A 23,703-nucleotide genomic window follows, 5' to 3' on the forward strand; every position below is an offset into this window, starting at 1 on the left:
GCACTGTGCTAAGAAAGACAAGGCATAGACGTTCTACGATTTTTCTGAGCCCATCAGCTGCTGAGTGGTCCCTGAGAGCTCCTGTCATTTGTAGCATGGAGACTGGTTGGGGCCACCTGGAGGAACAGCCATGGCCAGTGGAGGGGTGGGGGTCTTGGGGTCCCACTTTGGTTTGGGAAAGAAGGCTGTCAAGACTGATGGAACACACCACACACGCACACACACACACACACACACGCACACACACATACACACACATACAGACACACAGAGTATTGAAAGATGTCCTCATCTGGAACTAGCAGACAAGACTGTCAGGTCAGATTATCAACATCAAAATCATTCCAATCTGCTCGCTGCATATGTTACGTGCATAGATCTGAGGGAAGAATTTGGCCTCTGAATCAAGTCAGCTTTTCCTTCTGGGCTGCCTGCACCTGAAAAGTGTGGCTAGGTGGGTCCAAGGGTCAGGTAAACACACTCCGTCACACTTTGTCTGAACCACACAACTTGGTCTTAAAGATGCATCCTCTTGTATATTACTTGGTGCTACTTCATATAAGTTCTTCCTGAATCTCAGGGTGAACCGCGGGGACCTTTGTATTTAGGGATGCCCAACTCAGTGCGAGGAGTAGCCCATGAGACAGGCAAGCAAGGAAGAATATTCCTGGGTTCCCCTCCTTTAATTTTCCTCTGGGTCACAGACCTCTTCCCCCTGCTGTTTTCTCCTCCTCTCCTTGACCTTTAACATCAGCGTCCCCTGGCTCAGTCCTGCTACTCCAGGGCTGCAGAGACCCATGCAACGATGCCCATTTTACTCCTCATCACAGGTGCCTTTGCTTGGATGTGCTTCTGCCTGACTGCCACTGTTTCTTAGGACAAGAGTGTCAGTTCTGTGGCTCCACGTGGTGTTTATGAAAGGGCCCTCTTTGCATCATGCACGAGGCAGGTGTCCAGTGGGGAGGAGCCTCCCTGTGAAATGTGCAGATGTCCTTGGATGCTTCAGATGGAGCTCAGGTCCCAGTGGGCAGCTGCTGAGCTGTTCATGGAGAGCCAAAGGCCCCCCAGAAAGGGTAGATCTCCACAACCCATGGGAACAGGGGGCGCACCAATAATCTCGTTAGCATGTTAAGTAACAGATTTTGACAGATGCTCCCCTGCCTTTTAGTCCTAGTTTCAAACTCTTTCCTGCACCGGTCTCACCAGGGTTGGTGATTTGTTCTCACTGTTCCCTCTTCGGAGACCAGTAAGCGGCTCTGTTTGTGCCAGGTTTCCCTATAAATACTGTGGCTGCACCCACATGAGGCAAAGCATTCCTGGGGGATAACACTGAGCTTGCTTCTGGACTCCTACCGGGAACAGGAGGGGAATGAAACTGCCTCTCTGTGAGAGCAGATTACCACGAGGCCAAGCTCAAGCTAGACTCACAGGAACGTGAACTCTGTCTTCCTCTTTCTGTTCTCTCCCTCTCCTCTGCCCTTTCCAAGCAAGACCTCAGTCTAAGAAGAACAGGTCTGATTGCCTTGGGTGACCATCATCTCCAAGCTAACACCTGGGAATAGGTCACAAACAAACAAGAAGCCTCAGAAAAGCCAAGAGCACCTAACAGGAAAGGAAAGTGGTGATGAACACTTGGAGTTTCAGGGAGTAATGACACAAAAAGGTGCAGGGGGAACCAGAAAGGAGCATAGAAAGAGTCTTTCTGAGGCAAGGGAATGGATGATATAATGTTTTATGTCCCTCCCAGGTTTATGATTTTATATGTGAAAAACTCTAAACTGTACATTCAGTTCAACAAAGTAAACATTTGTCAAGCATGTCCTCTGTGTCGGGCTCTAAGTGAAGAATTCAAAGGTGAACCAAGTATGGCTCCTGAGTTCAAGGCTCCTATAATCCAGAAGGATAAAGAAAGGCATTTGGGGGCTTCCCTGGTGGTGCAGTGGTTGAGAATCTGCCTGCCAATGCAGGGGACACGGGTTCGAGCCCTGGTCTGGGAAGATCCCACATGCCACGGAGCAATTGGGCCCGTGAGCCACAACTACTGAGCCTGCGCGTCTGGAGCCTGTGCTCCGCAACAAGAGAGGCCGCGATAGTGAGAGGCCCGCGCACCGCGATGAAGAGTGGCCCCCGCTTGCCGCAACTAGAGAAAGCCCTCGCATGAAACGAAGACCCAACACAGCCAAAAAAAAAAAAAAAAAAAAGGCATTTGGGCAACCTTCCCTCCCTTGCTCCCTCCCTTCCATTTATCTCTCTCTCTCTCTCTCTCTCTGTTTCTTTTTCCCATACAATGCAAGGCAGATTGTACTAAAGGAATGGTAACTCCGGGCTGATGTGAAGAGCATTAGAATTAGGTTTGCAAACCTGCTCCACCCTTACTGACTTTATGATATTGGGCAGGAAATTTAAACTCACTTAGCTTTGGTTTTCTTATTTATATAACGAGAATATTAATGATATCTCCCTCACAGGATTAGTGTAAGGATGAAATAAGATAATGTATATTTAAGTTCTTTGCACATAGTAGATGCTTAATAAATATTAGTTGAATGAATGAATTATAAATAAAGAAAATGTTAGGGAAACACAGAGGAAAGCTCACCAATAGTTGGGAGGGACAGTATCTGAGATGATCTTGAAGGGTGGAGAGGATTTTGACAGGTGTAGATAAAAGCTATTTCAGACAGAGGGAACAGCATGAACACTGAGGTGGAAAAGAGTAGGTCACACAAGAGAGGCAAGTACTAGTGGGAAATAAGACCAAAGATATAGTTTAGGCTCTACTGTGGCGTATGATTGCTATGCTAAGGAGTATGGATTTGAACCTTGGGCAACAGTAAATTATTAGAGATTTTAGAGAAAGGAGTGGCAATATTTTAGGAGAATCAATATGGCAATAAATGAGTAGGATTATACTGGAGATAAACTGGAGACAGCGAGATGAGTTTGGAGGCAGCAGTAACCTCAGTGAGATTAAATGAGGAACTTAACAAGGCTAGTGATAACAGAAACAAAGGAAACAGAAACAGAGTCAATAGGAGCTGGTGACCAATGGGATGTAGAGAATGAGGGAGAGGGAGGATTGAACCTGACCCTGAGCCTTTAGGGAAATATAAGTGAGAAGACCATGATGTCAACTATAGTTCATGGAACACAGAAAAAGGTAAGAGTTTTTGAAGGAAGGTAAGCTATGCTCTAGGTGGTCATTTAGAAATCTTGCAGGAAACCCATGTACAGATGTTCAATATATAGCCGGAACTATGCGCCTGAAGGCCAGGCATAGCCTAGAACTGGAGATAAGGATGTGGAGTCATCTTCTTAGGGGTGATGACTGAAAGTGTGGGGAAGGGTGTGATCGAGAAGGGGATAAAATAACTCTTAGTTTTGGGATGGGCGTGCTTGAATTGAAGTGGATCCAGCGCATAGTGGGTCCTGAGAATAGGGGGCTGCAAAGTCAAGCAGGTAGAAGGACAAAAAGTTGAGAAATTCTGGAATGTTAGCAATAGTAGAGGTAAAATGTGTGGTCGTTGTGTTCAGACTGAGTGAAGCCAGTGAGGGAGGTGGGAAAACAGGAAAGGATGGAAAAGATGGAAGGCTATGGGAAAACCAGATAGTAGGTCGAGAGGGAGTGACAAAATGGGTAAGGATAGAGAGAGGTTTTGACAATTGAAAATCTGAATGTTTAGTAATTCTGAGTTGTGACTTTCAAGATGCAGAAGAGGCAGAGACAGAGGTCACTGGAGTGAAGGGGGCGTGAAACTGAAGAGGTCAGGGGCTTGGAAGGATCCGAAGTCACCAAGGATGAAGGAGGTGATGAGAAAGAGAGGAGAGGGCTGAGAGGTTGGTGCGAAAATCCTAGAGGAAGATGGGGTCGTGTCCAGAAAACTTGTAGATGAGGTGAGAAGGATGGACAGAAATTATAATGGATGGAATTATTGGGGCAAAGAGATCAAATTGAAGTGGGCCTGGGCAAAGCAATATAAAGGATAAATTTGTTGATTTCCTACTAAGTGCCTTAAAGTCTTAAGTCGGAGGGTCAAGAGATATCTTTGAAACAAGTAATAAGCAAGAGGTTATAAAGACATCAACTACTTTAAGTGCTACAGTGTGTGGTGCTGGCCACACAAGGTTTGATTCTGGTGCTTTTGACCAGCCCTCTTGACAAATGGCAAACATTCCAACTCTTACTATGCACCCCCGCAGCTCAGGAGAGTCAAGACACACGTCATGGAAGAGGTGGACTTGGGGTGAACCTTGAGGGATGGGGTAAGAATGCTGAACAATAGGTGAGAGAATAAATGAGCAGAAGTGGAACGAATGTGGCATATTCTGAAGCTAGCATGGGAGGGATGCAGGCTGGGAGTTAGGAAGGACAAAGTTAGGAATGAGAGTGGAACGAGAAAATGGAGGCAGGCAGACTGATGTTATGAGAATACAAAAGCAACGAAATATTCCCAAGTTGGTTTTCCTGCAGTCACAGGCTTGGGCCAACTTAAGCATGTAGTTTTTACATGGACCCAAATGTCCTCATTTGTGATCCCCAAATTTGGAATGCGTGTCTCTCTCAGCATTTACCATGTGGTGCTCTTGGTTGGCATGTCAGTCTTTCTCTACTGTGAGCCATCGGAGGGCAGAGACCAGCCCACCTCGGCAGCCCCCTCAGTTTATAGGGCTCCGTGGGTCATGCAGAGCTCTACAGATATTTGTGGCATAAATGAACCAATCGGTGAGTAATAGCTGGGCATAAGTCAGAGGATATGTACTTAAACTGGGCTACAGTTGTTGGCCAGAAGCCTCCCATATCTGAACAGATGCATCATGGCACAAGATGAAATTCTAGGTTTCAAAAGAAAAAAATGTAGGAAGGATGCGCAAAGCCTTTGTTAATTAAAAACATGAATCGCTCTTCAGGGAACATTCCCTGCCTCCCATTCTCTTTCCTGGCTCTGAATGGCAGATAAAGTGGTATCTTTGCCTATGCTTTGGATCACATTTAATTAAATGCCTACATTGACTGCTTCTTCACATACCTTGTTTTATTTCCTTCCCTTCCTTCCATGCTAAAGAGGGCCAGGGCTAATACTAATGCATATGCTGTTAAAAACCTTTTTAATTAACTTCAACTTCTTCCAGAGATTTATGTTTAAACAGTAAATTTTTTGTTGATACTCAGATACATAGGCGGCACTCAGAATGATGTATGAGTACTCGTCCTCAAAATGATTCTTCATGAGTTACCACCAGAGACGTTTTCATGAGCCTCTTTTATTAAAATAATAATACTCAGCAAGGCAATAATGCTTTACAACCAGCAGCTAATTAACCTGCCCCTCCCCCCGCAGGTCAGCATTAGCATCTGCAGGTTAAGATATGAGCGCCCAGTGGGTCTCTCTCTACCTTAGAGTCAGCACTGAATTGGTCTGGGTTTGTGCTCCGGCATCTGTGAGTAATAATTTTCATTTAAAACACACCTTTGTTCTCGGACTGTAGCTCAATCTGTTATTATTGTTATTTATTTTGTTCTTATTTGGTACCTTCTCTTCACTGAGTATCGGTATGTCAGATCTGCACTTGACCTCCTGAAACAGAATTTAACCATGCCTTGGAAAAACCAATGGATTTCAAACTCTGGTTTAATTGCAAAATCCATTTATTTTCCTGTAACTCTAAATTTGTGCTCCAAGTATTTTTAATCATGATCTGGGCTGTCAATTGTAATTGCCACACAGCAACCCTCTGCCAACCAAACCGATCTACCTACTCAAGTTCCTGTCCCATCCTTCATGTTGAGACAACGCTTCCCCCGACAAGCCGATATAGTTCTATTCCGTGTTGTACCATCGACGAGCCAATTATTTCAATTTTGGTATCAGATTCAGAAGAGAGTTTAATGATCCTCAATAGTATAAACTGAACTTTTATTCCTACGGCAATTTAGTAATGATGATGACATTTAAGCACTTAGAAAGTATTTCTCGTTTCCCACCACTGACAAACAGGAGGCCAGATGATCATTTCAGGCACTTTTCTGGGCCTCGGCTCCATTTTGCAATATTTATGAAGCCCAGACTTACCCCTGCAACTCTGCCAGGGGCCAGAGAAAGAAGCCCCTCTAGACGCAGGGCCTATCTGCTGGGGTTTCAGTTGGAAGTCAGAACAAGGTCCCAGGTTTTGTACTCCCATTTTAATTAACTCGTTTATTCACTTATTCAACAAATATTTAATGAGTGTCTACTAGGTAAGGCAACTCAGCCCTGGGAGAGAGACTGAAGGTTATGTGGTGTGCTCTTTTTCCTCTAATCAAATCAAATTCAACCCCAACCTGCTTCCACCCCCACCCCCCACCCCCCATCCCCGGCTGAGGTCCAAATTATTTGAATACTTTACACATGTGTTTAGTCTACTCATTCAGCAAACATTTCTCAGCACCGTCTAGGTATGTAGTATGCTTCTGGGAGCCTAAAAGTTTACAAAGACAGTCGAATCTGTCAGCAGATCCTGTTGGCTCTTTCTTCAAAGTGTTCAAGCTCAGACTCTGTTGTCACTCCCCACTGCTACACCCTGGGCCAAGTTATGATGAGCCTGCACCTAGATTCTTGCCAGAGCCTCCGAACTGGTCTCCCTGCTGTGGCTCTTGCTGCCCCACACTTTCAACGGCGCAGTCTGGGCGAGGCTTTTAAAAACTGAAGTCAGATGGTGTCATTTCTCCATCCCTAATCATCTCAGAATAAAACCCAAAACCCCTTTCATGATTTACAACATCCTACCTGGTCTTGCCTCCTTGTTTTCTCTTTAACTTCATCCCCTACTCGTCCGTTTGCTGACTCTGCTCCAGTCACTGTGGCCTCTTTGCTGTTCCCTGAGCACATCAGGCATGCCCCTGCCTCAGGGCCTTTGCACTAGCTGTTCCCTCTGCCTGAGATGTCCTGCCCTTAAGTGACCCACATGGCTCAGTCCCTCACTTCCTTCAGGACATTGCTCAGTTGTCAGCTTCTCAGGGACTGACCACCTTATTTAAAATTTGCACCCCACTCTTGTACCGTATCCCTTTCTCCACATCCCTTTCCTGGCTTTATTTTCCTCTAGAATGCTTATCCCCATCTGACATATTATTTATCTTACTTATTTGTTTATTTTATGTCTCCCCCACTAGAATGTCAAGTCTGTGAAGGCTTAGATATTGTCTCTTTTACTTATTGATATATCAGTGCCTAGCACAGAGATATTTAGTAAATATTTATTATATATATGTATATATGTACACACATATATGTAATGACTATATGTAATAAATAGCACTGTCATAGTCTGTAAGAAACATACAATCAAACAGGAGCTATGTCTGAAAATAAATAATGAGCTATATATATATTTTTAAAATTTTATTTATTTATTTATTCATTTATTTATTTATTGGCTGTGTTGGGTCTTCGTTTCTGTGGGAGGGCTTCCTCTAGCAGCGGCAAGCGGGGGCCACTCCTCATCGCGGTGCGCGGGCCTCTCACCATCGCGGCCTCTCCTGTTGCGGAGCACAGGTTCCAGACACGCAGGCTCAGTAGTTGTGGCTCACGGGCCTAGTTGCTCTGCGGCATGTGGGATCTTCCCAGACCAGGGCTTGAACCCGTGTCCCCTGCATTGGCAGGCAGACTCTCAACCACTGCGCCACCAGGGAAGCCCCAATGAGCTATATTTTAAGAAAGCTGGAAATAAATAAAAAGCTATGGTAGCTCAAAGGGTAGAAAATTTCATTTTGCCTGGTTGAATGAGCCTGCTAAAATTAGGGCTCTGATTTCACTACGGGTATGTAGTATTGGAAAAAAAACCCCAAAAAACTGCAATCGATGTTGAAAGGAGAAAATGGTTCCCTGTTACAAGATCCCTCAACTAGATCAAGACTGGCTCTTGGGAATTGGTGATCACGTACGGTGTGCAGTGTTTCATTGGGCCTTGGTGGCTTTTCCAACTGGGGATCCCTTCTCATCACCCCAAATCTCACAAACAAATCCCAAGGAAAACTCAACTCCATGTTTCTGAGGCTTGCGGCTGCTTTTTACAGATGTCAGTGCAGGCATCGGGGGGATGCAAAGCCACTGCAATTTTTTTTTTTAATTTATTTTATTTATTGGCTGTGTTGGGTTTTCGTTTCTGTGCGAGGGCTTTCTCTAGTTGTGGCAAGTGGGGGCCACTCTTCATCGTGGTGCTCAGGCCTCTCACTATCGCGGCCTCTCTTGTTGTGGAGCACAGGCTCCAGACGCGCAGGCTCAGTAATTGTGGCTCACGGGCCCAGTTGCTCCGCGGCATGTGGGATCTTCCCAGACCAGGGCTCGAGCCCGTGCGTTGGCAGGCAGATTCTCAACCACTGCACCACCAGGGAAGCCCGCCACTGCAATTTTTAATGGCTGATTTTGACGGGACATGTCTGGTTAGTGCTAGTTATCCTGGAGCCTAACTGGATCTTGAGGGTAAATCTTTTATTTTGGTAGCACTTTAAAATAAGTGGCAGCAGTTCATGCATAATTACTTCTGAATTATCTAGGGGATTCATCAGGTTTGATTATAGATGCATAAGGAATTTACCAAATTTGTGGGTATTAGGGAGATATTAATTCCATATGAAACCTCACAATTCATTCATGTGCCATTTGTTTTCATTCCTTTTTTATAATAAGCTAATTAGTTTAAATTATTTGTACTTGTACAAAGTCTTGAAACACATATAAGGAATGATTATACCAGGGCACCCAATAAATGGGAAGCTTTGGAGACAGCATTAATTGTGATAAAGGGTTCATAAAGCAGTCGATGTTCAATTTTCCCATTTGGGATGGTAATAATAGGTCTAATCATGACACCTCCTTAAAATGGCAGGAAGTCCCTAATTAACGTTTTTGAATTCAGATATTTAAGACAAGGTGGAGGAAGTCATTACACCAACTGGAGAAGGAGGTGAAAAGGGGAGTTCGACCTTGTTCTAACAGAAGGGGAAAAGATGAGATGGCGGGGGCTTGTTAACTCTGAGCCAGGAGGGAGACAGGCACACGTGGTCTCTGATCCGTCCAGAGAATTCCTTTAAGAAGAACCCGTGCTTCTGGGGGTCACTTGAAAGCTGAGATTTCAGCCCCTCAGAAGGGAAGGATGGGCTTCTTTGGATAGGGGCCCCAGGATCTTCTGCTTCTTCTTCTTCTTTTTTTTTTTTTTTTTTAATGTGGAATTGGCACCTTCTGGCCAATGAGCCTGGGCAGGAAGGGGCCCGGACCAAGCTCACCCAGGGAGTCTATGGTCGTAGTAACAATAGCTACCGTACATTGGGCAGATGCTAAATGTCAGGCAGTGTGGTTGCCACTTTATATACATTATACCATTTCATCCTCATAACAGCCCCTATGGTATAGATACTATTATCATCTCCACTTCACAGGTCAGGGGACTTTGGACAAGAGGTCATGTAACTTGCCCAAAGTCATTCATTCAACCAGTAAGCAGCAGGGCTGGGGCTCTGGGGACATCTGATTCTGAAGCCCTGCACTTAATCACTATGCAGTACAGCCTCCTGTATTCCCCACTGTCTCCCAAACATCCAGGATGTTATTATAACCTCATTAATGCTACCCCTATTATTACCACCCCAAATGGGGAACTTTGAAGAGTTATTCTTTTTCGAAACCTTAATACCAAATTTTTACTCCACAGGAAATCCACCAGGTCAGAGGCCTTCAGATTCCCTCCCTCAGGTTCCCTTCGGTGGAGCAGCTACAAAAGGACCAGCCACCTCACTGGTCTTCTACTGCCATTAGAAAAAGCGCCACAGGGGTTAATGCAGAAAAGAAGTTTTGCTTTGGATGAGACACCAGTTTAATTTATATTTGATTAAAAAAGTCATTCATTCATGCATTCAGCAGCTGGTATTTGTTAAATGTCTCCTACACCCTTAATTGGGTTTTGTTATGGGGGAAGGGAGAGAGGGAGCAGGTATAATAAAGCGTATGCCAGACACCTTGTTTATAATTTTCTTGGAAGAATATATGTACACACCTGAAAAGTTAAGTAAATAAGAGAGTGATTGAATACCAGGCAAGTGAGATGCAGACAGTGAGCTTTGTATAGTCAGAAGGAGACAGCATTGGGCCTGGCGAGGTCCTGGAAGGCTTCCTAGAGGGAGTGGGATGTCAATTGCTCTTTGAAAGATGGGCAGAAACAGGATGGCAGAAGGGGCACCAGCTGGACCCAGTGAGAAAGCCAGGCTCCAGGTCTCAGTTAGTAATTAGGTGTTTGACCTTGAGGGAATCTCTCTCTAGTGTCTCAGTTCTTTGCCGTAAGATGAAGATAATGATACTTCACAGGGTGGTCATGACATTCAAATAGGGAAATGGATATAGAACTGCTCTGAAAGATGTCAAGTGCAATATAAATGCCAGATATCGCGTGAGAAAAGCAACCACAGAGGCGGGCATCCTATAAACAGAAATCTCCAGGTGCCTCACTTTGAGTTCCGTTCCAGCTCACCTGGACAGTTAGTCCCAGCTCTGTCCTGGCAGCATTCAGGGTGACACGTTGCTCGCCAGGTCAGCGAGCGGAGCCCGTGTGCCTAGTGGGAGAAGCTGGGCAGGATGTGGTAAGACCACAACTGACCCTGAAGCTTCCCTGACATTGCACAGGGGGAGCACAGTGAGACCTGGGAAAGGGAAGTAGGAAGGGGCAGGAGGCTGTTGAAGTTTCTCCTGTCTCTTGTGCTATCATATGGAAAATGACAACTCCGTTCTATTATAGCCATACTCAGTCGCACCATAAAGGGTAACTGAAAAAATACCTTGCAAATGCCTATGTGGAGATCCAGGGGGAGACCCCCCAACTTCTCCCTACACAGAACCACCTGGAGGGCATGGCTGAGTCTTTTAATTCTCTATTATTCTCCACCACACCAGAACCAAAGCTAGCACATATCACAGTCTTAGTCACAGCGAGGCCACAGCCCTCAATTCTAGAGTTTAACGTCCTTGAATCTCCCCACCATCGGCCTCTGGTTCCAAGGGAAGCCTGGATGCGTTAATTTCTACTTTGAGAATCTCTTTGACTTCGATCTCTGCATTCAGTATCATTAGGTTGATGAAGGAGGGCTCACGGCTAGGATACCGGGACAGAGGGTGGAGGGCCCCTGCTCTACTGGGGCTACTGATTTTATCACTGAAAGCTGCTAAGGGATGAGTTTTCTCCATCACATCCAGGACTTTTTCCACTTCAGTGATAAGATGAAGAACCAATCCCAAGAAGATGGATCTAGAATACTTAAACTGAAAGGAATTATAAGTGAATACTTTGTCCCTTTTTCCTACCTCCATGCATCTGCCTCTAAAATACTGAAGATGGAGACAGGCTTGGTCTTTCTGGGAAGACCTCCAAGAAAGGCATTTCCTACTGTAAACTCAAAGATGAAGGGGAGTGTGTATGATCTAGGAAGCTCCCTTGCTTCAGATAGATGCTCTCCTTTCACCCGTCACCCCACCTAAGAATGTAATGGCCATGAAACCCCCTTCCACATCTGTCTGGAGGGGGCATTGAGCTTGGACCACATCATTCCAGACCTCTCCAACTGCAGCCACATAGCCTGACACCACAGGAGGTCTCAGCCCCTGAGAATCACAGACTCTTGGACTCAATGGAAACTTGTGTATCTAAACCTCTACACCCTTTCCCTTCCATACTGCCTCAGTATTTTTCAATTTTATATTAAACCATGAGTATTTTAAGGATTTGCTTCTTTAAAGCCCTTGCCTCCTCTCCCTAACTTTTATTAGTAACCTATTAGGTAATAGGTCAGGGGTCTGCAGAGGGCCATTCATTCACCCCAGAGGTAATGCCTTGGTCTTTCCTGGCTTTAAAAAGACAGCTCAAGCTGCCAGATTTTAATTAGGGTGGAAGAAGATGTTGAGAGACGTTCCTCGCTCACCCACTAGCCAAGGCTGCGTTAAACACGGGTCTCACCCACAGGGGATAGGGGGTGGTAGAGCACAGCTGTCTGTGTCTCTGTGTTGGCAGATTGTGACCTGGCAGCTCTGACAAAGATTTGTGAAAAGGAGAGGGAAGGGGACAGGGTCGGGTTATGGGGAAAAGGGTAAGAAAGGGGATTAGTCACTTGAGTTGGGATAAGTTTTCCTGATGTCAGAGCCTCATCCAGGAGAGCTTTTACTGTTGCCTGCGTTTATTTGGGAGACAATATAGGTGGTATCTCTTGAAATTAGGTCACAGCTTGCAAAGGCAGGGGCTTGCCAAGGTTCTCACTGCCTGAATTCTCCGTGGGTTTACACAGCTCTCTGCTCTGACAAATGCCTTCTTTGTTTCTCTGAAAAGTCTGACTTGCTGAAGCAATCATGCCTGCCTCTTTTCTCCTTCCCCCTCCCCCCCGTACCCCCCTCCGCTCCCCCCTCCCCCCCGCAAACAACTGAATTTGGAAGGTTAAAAATCACTTCACTTGTCATCTCAAAAGCTCTCCCTCCTCCTCTCGAGTTGCTTTCCTTCCTGCCCAGGGAAGGGAGCTACCGTGCTCTCACTCTGGGGTCTGGAAGCCACTTTGAGAAGACAGCGGAGGTACAATTTTCACAACGCACTTGTCATCTCCGGAGCAGGGGGTGGCAGGCTGCCCTCGAGAGCTGTATGAAGGCGTGTCAAAGCTGTTTCAGTGGGCACAGAATGAGGGGGAAAGTCCTGGTGGCCTGATCTCCTTAGTCCTGTCTGGGCTGAGGTCTCTAGGTGGTAATACCGTGATGGAAATCCCACCCACTCTGCTAAAGTGGGGGGAACCACAGCAGCAGCGATAGCAAACATTAGCTTTTGTTTGGCTTTTGAGGCCAAAATGAACTTTCTCTTGCTCTTTTTGTTCCTAACATTTTGTTACTGACTCAGGTGTTGTCATAATAAAACAGTGTGACTCTAGAAGGTGGGTGGGACCCAGGAACGAGTGGAGGAGGTGTTGGAAGCTAATTAGAATCCTCCAGAAGTGGGCAGAGATGAGAACCTGCGCCAGGAAGTCCTGTGGGTTCCCTGGACTCTGGGCTGTCAATTATCTATGCTCCCCACAAGGAGTCAAAAACTGGAGATGTCTCTGGAGCCAGAAGCATCAGGTGCTCACGAGAGCAAGGTTCGGTGAGTGAGGTCAGAAGGACAAAGAGTTTGGAGAGATGCTTGTTGCTTCTGCCATTCGTATCTGTGAGGTCTTCGGCTGGTTTCTCACCAATGTCTTTATGCTTCCTCATGTGCAGAATGAAGTTTTTTCATTTGCAGAAAGGGTTAAATCAGTGCATTGAAAAGCTTTGGCTCACAACAAGCCTTCAACAATTGCTAGTTATTATTATGATTGTTTTGTTATCTTTTGGGAAGGAAATAGAATAAAAGATGCTATCATTGGAGTCTCTAGAAATCTTTGAATAATGGCTTCCAATCTTTTTTTCTTAAGTAGTAGATTTTTTTTCAGATGAGGTTTTACATGGAATCTCAACATATAAAATTGGTGTCAGTAAGGTCTAAGGCAGTGGGTGTCGAGGGGTGGTGGGGTCCTGGGCCCTGCCTGCTCAGCCTCCCCATTGATTGTACAGGCAATTTGGACTTTCCTGGAATCCAAGGCTCTGAGGGCCCCACTTAGAAAACCAAAGGCTGAGACTATAAGAGAAAGGATGATTTGTTTCCAAAAGAGTAGAGTCCAGCCTAATACCCTGCTAGTTAACATGTTTTGGTGAACCAAGAAAACCAAGCCAAAGAGAAGTGATCAGGAGAAGCCTCCAGGTAGGGCAGGACACAGATTTGCCAGGTGAGAGATGGTGGAACTGATGCCCAGGGATGTGCTCTTTGGAAGAGAAAGGGCAGAGTTCTTTTCTTTTTCTCACCCAGAGAGGGGCCAGGAATTGTGGAAACCCAGGGCCTGCAGATGAATGGGGGTTCAGGTGGAGTAAGGGGAGAGGGACAATAAGACAGACAGCCCTCTGTCTGTCTCCACCCCACGGAGGGCTCTGTGTCGGCTCTGGGAAGGAGTGAGAACCAGTTGGGGTTTCTGCAGATGGGGTCAGGTGGAGCTGTGCAATCTGACTGTGTCGATACAGAACCCTGTGTTCAGTGATGGTAATACATTCGTAATTCTCTTGTTCCTTTCCCTTTTGCTTTCTCTTAGTTTTCAGTAAAATTCCAGTTTGGCTTTACCACTATCTCCTGGAAAAGACAAGGATGTAATTTGACTAGATCAAGGCCGGCAAAGTTGGCAGAGCACAGGTAATGATCAATCTACAAAGCTCTCACCACTGGATGCCCATGAATTTAACAGTGAAGATCGGTATCTCCAAAGCCCGAGGATCACTCGGCTCCTTTGTGGCTCAGTCACAGCTCTCCCACTTCTGGATGGGTCTGGTAGACCCCTTATCCCCATGGGATCCCTTCTTATGACCTTTTTTTTTTTCTTTTCCTTAGATTCCATATATATGTGTTAGCATACTGTATTTGTTTTTCTCTTTCTGACTTACTTCACTCTGTATGACAGACTCTAATTCCATCCACCTCACTACAAATAACTCAATTTCATTTCTTTTTATGGCTGAGTAATATTCCATTGTATATATGTGCCACATCTTCTTTATCCATTCATCCGATGATGGACACTTAGGTTGCTTCCATGTCCTGGCTATTGTAAATAGAGCTGCAATGAACATTTTGGTACATGACTCTTTTTGAATTATGGTCCCTTCTCAGAGAAGTGTTTCTATGACTGACTCGCGGCTTCATACCCTAACACTGTCTTGTCTGTCATGGTAATGCACGGAATGAGAAGGCTCTATCTTACAAGAACAGGGGAACTTTCCATGGTCCTGAATACTGTGGATGCCTGCCTCACTTTTGCCTATCAGTAGTTGTATCCAGCGTCAAGGAATTTTTTTTTTTAAATTAATTAATTAATTTATTTATTTTTGGCTGTGTTGGGTCTTCGTTTCTGTGCCAGGGCTCTCTCTAGTTGCGGCGAGCGGGGGCCACTCCTCATCGCGGCGCATGGACCTCTCACTATCGCGGCCTCTCTTGTTGCGGAGCACAGGCTCCAGACGCGCAGGCTCAGTAATTGTGGCTCACGGGCCCAGTTGCTCCGTGGCATGTGGGATCCTCCCAGACCAGGGCTCAAACCTGTGTCCCCTGTGTTGGCAGGCGGATTCTCAACCACTGCACCACCAGGGAAGTCCCAAGGAATTTTTAAAATACATTTTTATACATGTCAGGACTTGGTACCTTTAATTCTCTGGGGAAACTCATAACCCCAACTCCCTGAGCTATTCCTAAAGAAAAAAAAACACAGATGCCACTTTAGTCCTGCACAGGCTTTCTGATATAATTCCTCATCTCAGGGCCGGAGGTGACTCAGGGATGTATCTTGCTATTTTCATGATCCACTGGTATCTCAGTAATGACTGTTCACCACCACGGTGCCCTCGTTTAGCCTTATAACCTCAATAAGGTAATATTTGATTTGTGTTAAGTATCTGATTAAACAACATAAAGTATTTAACCTATTGATCTTTTATACTTCACCAGCCCTACATTCCTGGGTAGACTTTAATTACTAAGTCGGAGAGCTTTCCTGAATGGGATTTTCATCTTGTTAAGACCTTTTCTTTGTCTTTAGGGCTCCATGTCATCAGCTTTCTCTTCTTGTTGCCTCTGGGCCTTATTTTACTGCCTGCTTCTCCATTATATCCTGCTTGATTCTGCCTCAAGACTGACAACATTTGGTTTGTCTACCAGGAGTAGGGTTCTTTAGGTGACCATGAATCTTACTGTTTATTTTAGAAAGTCAGTGATCAAATAAACCATTGGACCTGTTACTTTGTCCACCCTGATCTTTGAAGCACAGGAAGTTGTCCAGAGTGACAACCCCATTTTAGGCAGTTGGTCACAGCTGTTGGATTGACCTAACCCTTATATCTCACAAGGAGAATAGGCCAGTGGGCATCTGTCAAGAGGATCACAGAAAACCATTTCAACTGACCAATTAGTTAGCTAATTGCTCTAGTCGTAACCATCTCTTAGAAAGCTACAGAAAATCATATTTTTCCCCTCTTGCCTGCAAAGATATAGTTATGAATGTTAATAATAATTAGTTGATTTACATGCTGTCTTTCCTTCAAGAGTCTCAAACATGCTGGGTTTGTTTATTTTTTTCTCTTATTTTAAAATTGGCTCTACAAAGACTGAGATAGCTTCTCCACAGGTCCTCCCCAAATAAGAATAACACCTCTTAGGATTAAGGGAATTCAATGAGAAAATTCATGTGGAACATTTACAATAATGCTGGCTAACTCATAAGTACTCAATAAACAGTAGCTATTATTATTGCACCATTTAAGAAGGCTCTGTGGCTTGTGGGTTGGCCGTGCATGGTCAGGCTGGGAAGAAGGTGCACTGACCCACGTGTCTGGACACTTTGTCCAGCCCACTGGGTTACCCCACCCTGCATATATGGTCTCTACTGGCCCATCACAAGTCAAACTCTGACCAAAACATAATGGTTTGTGGAAGAAAAGACCCTGAAGAGGCCGATGTTCATCTTTACTCAAGCCACTGCCCACTGTCAATCAGAAGCAGAGTCAGATGGTCCTGTAAACAGAGATTCTCAGAGGGAGTCTCTCAAAGGGTGATGTGCTTGACAACAATGCAAACTGAAGGACCCACCCCAGGCATGTGAACTAGAATTTTTGTGAGTAGAGCCCAGATATGTGCGATTAAAACAAACTCCTTGGTGATTCTTATGTTCAATAACGTTTGAGAACCACTTCCCACCATGTGGTTCCTTTCAAGCTGACCCTTAAGAACTTGCAATCAAGTTCCAAGAAAGGCTGGGGTTGTGAGATGCTTAGTCTGCAGCAGCATCTAACAGGCTCTACATCCCAGGGTTGAAGGGGGCAATCAAAATTCAGTGTGGCCACCAAGCAGGGGTAATTGTGCAGTCTGTAGAGAGAGTGGCTGGGAGTAACTCCCAACAGCCCTGCCAGGATCTGGAACAGAGAGTGGGCACCAGCCACCCCATGGGGGGTATGGAGGGCAAAGCAGGGTCCCTGGTGGGAAGGGACCAGCCCAGTGGTACCCACAAAACTACTGAAACAGAGGTCCATGGCCCTCTTCGTCACCCTGGAGATACCTTCGGGAGCATCTGTAACTCCAGGCTGGCTTCCCTCTGTTACTCATGATACAGGTGGGAGGCTCACTCTCGCTTCCAAATGATGTTACCTTAGGGAATGCAAACTCTGCTGCATACAAGACACAGACAATCCATGGAAAATGTGACGTTGCTGGGAAACACACTCATGCACACACACTTACATGCACTGCATCACTGCATTTGTTCCCAAGCCGATAAAAGTGATTTTCAGATAATCTGCTATTTTGGATTATCTGCACCACTGCTCGCCTCCATTAGCATGGCTAATTGAGAACTGACTGTGTGTTTTGGACCATTTCCAAGAAGGGAACCCATTGTCTGGATGATAAGAGCTCCCGAGAGAGCCACGTAAGTGGATGGAAACGTCAGACAGATGCCCATTGGAGGAGCAGCAAACTTTTGAGGATGACCTGACTATTACCAGGCTAGAGAAAGCAATCTTGTTCAGCATGTCACATTGATTGCCAAGGCAGTAAACCATAAAACTGTCCCACAGCTAGAACATGCACCAACTCTGAGACAGATGAGGCTTGGTTAGTAAAGGATGAAGCCATTCCAAGAACCAATAAAAGATGCAATATGGTTTTCCTTGGGCTGTATATTAACACCATCCAGGAAGCTACAGGGGATGGGGTTTGGCAAACGATTCTGCTTTGCTCTGGCTTTTGCATAGCAAGGATGAGACAGAGGCCAGCATTTGAGATGGGGAAATCGTGTGAGACCAGATGAAAGGCTTGGAAGGAATAAGCCTCTGTAGAAACCAAGACTCCAAAGAAACCACCACTGTTTACATGTCACAGACACACTCTTCTGTCATTTAACATCTTGGTGAAACATTCCAAATAGATCTCAAAACCAAAACATCCTAAGAAAAAAAGAAAAAGAAAAAGAAAAAAAGAAAACAGACAGCACAGAGTTGTAACTGCCTTCTGGGTAACTGTGTTTTGGATGGTGTCATTTTTCTTATGACATAAGCTCCCAAATGGCACAGACTCTGTCTCTTAGAATAAATAGCAACTAGCAGTGGGGCATGCCTCATGTGGTTTTCTGATAAGCATTGTTTGGTTGTATGCTGTTTATCACAAACAGAACAGATACTATTGTCACACAGGCTCATGAGCTGCCTTTTGCAAGAATCATGAGAGGGGTCCCCTACAACTTTTACAAGTCTGTATTCTGTCCCAAATAATAATGAGAAATGAATTATCTAGGTTGAAAGGTAATTGAAGGAGGAGGTACATTACTCGGTAGGTCAGAGAGCCTACGTCTGGGGTTAATCTGTACTCATGAGGTCTTTTCAGTGGGTTCCCTATCAGCCAGAGGGTCTGCTCACTCTGTTTCTGGCAGGTCACCCCTGACTCCAACCCTTAACAAAACCAAAGGTTGTGAGCTGTGAGGTTTACACGTACAGGGTTCTGAGGACAACTGTCTATGGCTTTGGGGATGGGGCTAGACATAGTGGTTTTCACTGCTGGCTGCACATTAAGATCACCTGGGGGAGCACAAAAAATAGACACCCAGACTCTAAAGACACCTCTAAAGATTCTGATTTAATTGGTCCAAGGTGGGCTCACAACGTGGGTAATTTTAAAAAGTACCTTGGAGATTCTATGCGCAACTAGGGTTGAGAAAACCTGAGCAGAGGTCTCTACTGTGATATGCGAGAAAACAGGAGGCCCTGGTTCAAGTCACAAAGCTGAGGACCAAATCCAGCCTTTGAAAGAGGATTTTTCATCCTTAGGATGCCAGCAAATAAATGGCAGTGGGGGGAGGGAGGTGCAAATAGGAAGGAAAGAGAGAAACAAAGAGACAGCCAAAAGCCTATTGAGAGAAGAGAAATAGGATTGATTTTCCCTGAATAGTTTTTTTGCAACCAGCGTCTGAAAAGTGAAAGCTGTGTTTATTCTTACCCCCGAAAAGTGTTATCATTTAGGAAAATTTAGTATTTCCATCAGCAATCACAGAGGAGTCGGGCAACTGGTGAACAGCAGCATTAGGGACTAATAAAAGAAAAAATGTACTGCTATGATCAAGAGCCCATAACCATAACAACTGCCAGGGACTTTGGGGAATCTGCCCATTGACCATCAAAGAAACCAGAAAAGGGGGCAGGCCCCTTGCAGAAGGCGGTGAAGCTGGAAATGGCAAAGCAGAGCGTGACTTATCAAGGAAGGGACTTACAGGGAGGAAAATAAGAAGAGGCCCAGTGCATCACCTTTGCTTCAGATGGGTTCTTAACAGCAGGCTCTTTAGCTGTCTAGAGTGTTGCATTTTACTTGTTCCTTTCTTTTTCATTTTCCTTTCTTTGTTCCATCTCTCTTCTTACTCATGTGTTTCTACTCAGAACAGGAGTCAGGAATCCACTCTCCCTGTTCACCGGTCTCTCCTCGGCAGAGACGCTCTTGAACAGGTGTCAGGGCGCTGCTCAGGCTTGGACCAGGAAGAAGCAGTGGGAAGAGTGCTGGTGAGTCAGTGATCCTGCCCACCCGCCCGTGGGACAGATGAGGCTCTGGAGTGTGGCCTAGGCGTGGATGCGGCAGGGGGCCGTGAAGGAAGTCTCCGCATCATGTCTGGCTTTAACAAGACAAAGCCATTGACTGCTTCTCTCCTACAACTCCTGGTTCTCCCTAGGGAGGTGCTGGTTTCTACTGCACAGGGATAGATGGAGCTGCCTGTCATAATGAAAACATCTCCTGGGAGCGTATGCTTCGGTGTTTCTCAGGAAGCTGTAAAAATAGCTGGTACCCAGGGAAGCGAGGAGTGGCACTCCAGGGCTGCCCAGAGAGAGGCGGGCACAGTACCTAGCCCCCTGGGTTTCTACCTCGGAGCCTGTTGATCCCTGTAGCCACTTCCAGATGCCATCTGAGCCGCTGAAGGAGGTTGAGAGAACTTGGACGTCCCCTTTGGAGCTCCCTGGCAATTCCTAACCTCTGAACCTGCTCCAATGATAGGCATGGGAGAGCCACCGTAATCCTGTATAGAACTCGAGGGTTAAGCTAGCGGAAGAAAGCACGAGGGTCACTGGCCTGGAGATTGGAGGGAATTTGCTGAGTGTGTGTGTGTATGTGTGTGTGTGTTATGTGAACCCATGCCCCCGGCACAAGGGAAATTAACCAGTCTCTGCCTAGTGGGGGAATTCTGCATGGCAACCTAATCAAGGCTTAGTTTTTCATTAAAATTTCCATTAATACTGGAGCCGTTTAGAGCGAGTTGAGTGGAAATATCCCTAATGCACCTTCCAGCCTCTATTACCAATCTGGGGATCAGAGGGAGGATGTATACTTTTTCTGGGACCATTTGCATTTTTCCATCACTATTATCATCACCCCCAGCACCTATTATATGTAGCAGGCAAAGTACAAAGAGGAGCACAGAGAACCTACCCTTGTCCGATGTGACAGACAGGAAATGAATAAAAGAGGAAGTATGCAGAGGTGGAGAGGGCAGTACCATGAAACCTCATGGGCTGGACTTCACGCTTCAGCACTGAGAAAAGCTTCTTCTTCCCCCCACCGCTTACTCTAAATGAGACGGGAGTAGAGCAGCCTCAGAGGGAGGGAAGGCAGCAGGTCTTCTGTTGGGGCTGGGGATGCTGAAACGGACTAAGGAATTCACCCTCTTGGGGTCGTTTCTATATAAGAGCTACTCAGAGTATCTCCATCTCTACCAGCTCTACTGTGCCCTTTCTATGCCCCCAAGGCCAATTAGCTCTTAGAGATGCCCACTGTTGTTCCCTTGGGGTTGGCAGACATTTGGTCCTGCCCAAAACACCCATGAGACATTTGGTCCATAAGGCATTTGGTCCAAGCCAAAAGGTCCTTTATATTTGGAGGACCATTTGGTCCTGTCCAAAAATGTCCATAAGATGTTTGGTCCACTCCAAAAGGTCCTCGGATATTTGGTCATATTTGGTCCTGTCCAAAATGTCCATGGAGACATTTGGTCCACTCCGAAAGGTCCTTGATATTTGGTCCTGTCCAAAACCATTTGGCATGGATCAAATATGCTCACGGATATTTTGGACAGGACCAAATTTCAAGGCCCCTTTGGCATAGACCAAATATCTTATGGAGTTTTGGACAGGACCAAATGTCCGGCAGAGCATCTGGTTAGCAGACGTTTGGATGTTTTGGACAGGACCAAACACCCTGCAAGGCATCTGAGAAACTGGTTCCCTTGTTTCAAGTCCCTCAAAGGTTGATTCAATGACACTTGACTGAACTGCATCCCTTTCCACCCTTAGCTGCAGCCACAGGGTTCTGCTTCCTGGTCCATGAACACTATGTTCTCGACAGGAATGCCCTGGGGAGAACATTCACCCGCAGGTATTGAAGCTCATCCCTTAGTGTCCAGCTTGAAGGCCCCCACGCTGTCCCCTCCAGGCAGAATGAGCTGTGATCACACTCTAGGTTTCCACGGCCTTCCATATGTTATTTATGATATTATGATTATTTGGGGTGTGTCTCTTTTCCCCTTCACACTGTAAGCAGAGACCATATTTTGCTCAGCATGTATCCTCTGTATTAAGTGCAGGGAAAGTCGCAGAGCAGTTCCTTGTAAAACTTGGTTGAATTGTGGTAAACGTCCTTCTGATGTGAGCTTAGTCATTGGTACTGACAAACCAATAGACGTGCATTAACAAGAAAATCCCAACACAGCTCCTGCCGTCTGCAAGTGATGTTTGTGGGATAAAGTTTTCGTGTCCCATGTATGTTTTGCCACCTGAGGCTGCCAGTTCCGAGGGAAACATTGTACGATGAGAATATCTAAAAGCAGTTTTAGTACAGTGGCTCTTAGCCAGGTATGCATTTCAGGAGATATTCTAGTAGAAATATAAGAAAACCCTAATGGTAAAGAGCATAGAGTCTGGAAACTTCCTACATGGGTTTGAGGCCTATACCTCCAGCACTTATCAGCTGTGTGACCCTGGGAAGGTTTCTTAAACTCTATGTGTGTCCATTTCTTCCCATTTGTAAAATGGGGGTCATCATAGAACCTGTCGTCTAGGGCTGTTATGAGGATTACATGAAGTAATTTATATAAAGAATTTAGAATTTTCTACTTATGCTATGTAAGTATGAGCACACACATGCTATTGTTTTTGTTGTTACTGAATCAGAGTCCCTGGATTGGGAAGATGTGGGCATTTTTATTTTGAAAGAGCTGCTCAGGAGTTGCTGATTTGCACCCTTGGTTCAGAACCATCTGTCTTCTTTTTTTATAGGAGTTGAGGAAACATTTAATCAACAATAAAGAAGTGCAGTGGGATCTTGGTTAATCAGGAAGATCATGGATTCCTGGTATCCAATTCTCCCTGGCAAATCATTTCAAGTCATCTTGCTATCTTCCTTCTCGCCGTATCTACAATGGACAGCCTTGGGTTCCAGCTGCTGTCCGGGTACCAGCTTCCTCTTCCTGCAGCGATGAGTGAGCAAGGAAGATCTTGAGAGCAGGGAAGGGAAGAAGGAAAGTGTGTGTGTGTGTGTGTGTGTGTGTGTGTGTGGTCCACCCACTACGTAACCGGCTCCTGAGGAATAGAGAGCCGAGCGCCCTCAGCGCTCTTCCGGGGCTCCCGAGCCTTCCAAGGGTTTACCAAGATGGGACAAATCTAATGAGAAGAAAGTTACAGCCGAGCTGATTGAACAATAACCCATTTCCTTCACTTAGGAACAATGAAGAAACATTTTTCTCACTTCCATGGCACAGGGAAAACAATATCAGTGATTTGTGCTGCCTGGTTATCCAGTCTCCCTCCCAGCACGGTTCATTTTCTCGCCCTGTGATATTAACACTTAGAGCTGAATACAGCTCTCTTTTTCTCTCTGGTGGGGTTTTTGCTTTTCCCAGTTTTATTTGGATCGACTGTGAGGTCTTTCATCAGAAGAATAAAAAAGACCATGTTCTTGAGGAGCCAGTCACTGAGCTGACGTGCTGATCAATGAACAGAGCTGGTGTGGGTATATGCATTTTGGGTCTGGAATGGGAGAATGACTGTTGAAAGATTCCTGGGGAGGGAGAGGTCCTGACCGACAGCCTTGGGGTCAGGGTTCCCCCCCAGTCTTACAAGGTTCAGATACCTGACGTCCATCCTAGGAAATGCTGGCGTGACCAGGAAACCTGTTCAACATGGCTTTTTTTTTTTTTTTTTTTTTTTTTTTCAACATGGCATTTTTATTTGTCAATAGCTCTGCATCTTTTTGTCCAATTTATTTCAGGGAAAGATACCACTCTACGTTTAAAAAAAAAACACCCAACAGCAAAGAGAAAAAAAAGCTCCAAATGACTCCATGTTGTAGGACAAAGCATCTCAAGGAAATAACTTTGAAAGTTGGGAGTTATGGGAAATCAAAAAAACAATCAGAGAATGTGCCTCTAATGAATTCAATCACTGCAAAAGTCCATTTCCATTCTCTGGAATTCTAGACAATTTCCACCTGCAAATATTGTTCAGAAGTACTATATGCACAAGGTTGAATATTAAGTTGCTTGACAAATATTTTGGTTCAGAACTGCCTGCCTAGAAGTGC

The 23,703-nt window shown here is 45.4% G+C and overlaps 1 protein-coding gene and 1 long non-coding RNA gene across 5 annotated transcripts in view; one reads left to right on the top strand and one right to left on the bottom strand.

Moving 5' to 3' along the window:
• Positions 1 to 23,703, bottom strand: part of KIRREL3 (kirre like nephrin family adhesion molecule 3) — a 559,614-nt gene that overhangs the window by 208,516 nt on the left and 327,395 nt on the right. The window lies entirely within an intron of this gene.
• On the top strand, positions 12,463 to 18,974 carry LOC309605169. Its single transcript, XR_014231269.1, has 2 exons — positions 12,463 to 14,893; positions 15,201 to 18,974. It is a non-coding gene; the product is annotated as an uncharacterized lncRNA (long non-coding RNA).

Source organism: Balaenoptera borealis (genome assembly GCF_965194805.1).
Source record: "Balaenoptera borealis genome assembly, chromosome: 11".
NCBI classification, from domain to species: domain Eukaryota; kingdom Metazoa; phylum Chordata; class Mammalia; order Artiodactyla; family Balaenopteridae; genus Balaenoptera; species Balaenoptera borealis.